The sequence below is a fragment of the Octodon degus genome, unplaced genomic scaffold, assembly GCF_000260255.1.
Source record: "Octodon degus isolate 3935 unplaced genomic scaffold, OctDeg1.0 scaffold00120, whole genome shotgun sequence".
In the NCBI taxonomy this organism is placed as follows: Eukaryota; Metazoa; Chordata; class Mammalia; order Rodentia; family Octodontidae; genus Octodon; species Octodon degus.
Window position 1 is genome coordinate 433,963 of NW_004524696.1, and position 2,340 is coordinate 436,302.

The window sequence follows — 2,340 nt, forward strand, 5'->3', positions numbered from 1 at the left end:
AAGAACTTGCATTTGATTCTATTAATAAACCTCTGACAATATTACTGATAAGATACAGTAAAAAGATACAGAAAAATGTGTATCTCCTAATATAAGACAATTCTTAGAATGTGGGTCTCATGGCTTTGTAAAGACAAAAGAAGAAGTTAGCTACACCAACAGTCTAGCTAAACTGCTGAACTTTTGGTAGGAAGCATGTGTAATTATATAGATCTAATCTGGATAGAGGAATGCAAGCAAAAGTTACCTGCAGTAGTACAGTCATATATTTAAAGACAACCAAATAAAACATGTTGTATAACTAAGTGTTCCCTCCTCCAAATAACAACAGAAATGCATGCACATCCAAGTATACATATATACACACATATAACAATTTATGATTTTTAATGTATTAGTAATCATAATGGTCATTTCGTTTCAGAGATGAAAAACTCATAGTGTAGCACTGAAAAATAATCCCCTTTTAACTCATCTGTTTACCCCCAAAACACAGCAAACTGTTTAGACAAATTCTAGTTTCTAGGCTGTTGCCATAAATTATATCTCATTAACATAGAAAAGTGTATTTTTTGCTGTCAGCACAGGTGTTTTTGATACATATGGTCTACTAAGAATGTTTTAAGAATTTATTAAGGTTTCTCAAAACTTCCCATCTGATCTACTCTCATACTTATAGTTCAACCTTAGGGCTGGAGCCTGAGGATTAGTCAACATGATTTTGAGAAGACAACCAACCTCGTTGCCTATTATCAGGCAGTAGATAGAAAAAGGCATCCTTTAGAAGCCTGTGGTTACCATGACAAAGAAGCACAAACTGAGGGTTGCTCTAGTTGACTAGAATACATATCTTTGTGAACGTGTGGTGTAAAAGAACTGATTGAAAGATGCTATGAGACCGAAGAAACAGAAAGACAGACCCAAGATTTTAAAAAGTGCAATTTACTTGGAATTTTGTGATAGAAACATGGTCAAGAACAACGGCCAGAAAGATGAATTCCCATGATTTGAGACTGAAAAAGGGAGCTTATATAACAGGCAAGACAAAAGTAACTTTCATGCAAATTATAAGGAACCTGGTTTTTCTCAAGTTAGCACCAAAGACACGAGGTAAATTCTTTCATTGGCTACCAGGGCAGATTTCCTAACTCAGCACACCACATGACGATTTGTTTATCTATAGTATCCTAAAATATTATACAAAAGAAATAGACCATGGTTAGGAGTAATCATGGCACACATGTTTCAAGATGGCTGTGGTCAGGTCAAGTTAGGGACAACCTTTACTACTTTTTTTTTTTTTTCAGAACCAGGGCTGGAACTCAGGCCCTTGTGCTTGCCAGGGAAGTGTTTATCCTGCTGAGCCATCTCCCTGGCCCCTATTACTTTTCTTTTTAACATTTGTCTAGTGTGAATGGATTGAAGTCACACCTAAGGATCTTCTCCAGGAGCCACTGATGAATAGGCAGTAATTTGAAGCTATGGAGTCATAGTTTCACGTGGTACATTTCACTTCCTAGTGAAATTTGCTTCTACCTGTTCAGTCAGTTTGCAAAACACATAATAATTAATCTTGTGCAGTATAGTTGTTAAAAATAGAAAAAAATATGAGAATCTTATGAAGTAGCTATAATTTTGAAGCTCCTCCTTTTAAAAAAAATTGACACAAGAACAAATGAACAGTTAGGCTTAAAATTAAACAGAATGAGAAAACAAACCACAACATTAAAGTGATGACATCACAAAATTTATATTTTTTCTGTACTTTTACAAAAACTCTTGAGCTTTTTCACTGTATTTTTAAACTGATTCTTCATGTTTACATTCATTTAGATAATTTTCTATTAAAATGGTACATATTATCTAATAATACTGGCCTCCTATGGGGAAGGAGAAGGGAAGAATAGAAAAAGGAAAAGAGATTAAAATTTGATGTGTTAGTTTCCTTGTCAAATTCTACTTAGTTAATCTTTTCTATTTTTAGACTTTGATAATTGGCTCCCACTGCTCTCCTTCCATTTAGGTGTTGGCTTAGAACATCATCAGGGCAGTAAGAGAATGAGAATCAGTATTCCACTCATTCAGATCCACAAAAAGTAGAAGATGATGGTGTTTGATGAAAAAGCACCCAATAGATGTGGATTTCTGACCAAGGCCTACCATTAACATGCTATCTGCACTTGGGTTAGTTCCAAAAGTCTTTTAGACTGAGTCTATTCCTCAAAAATGAGAAAAATTCAAGTACATTGTGTCAAATTTTATGAGTTATTAGCATTGTAAAATTTGGGATCAAATTCCAGGACCAAATACTGAGTTGTTATGGTAAGGATGCATTTCCTG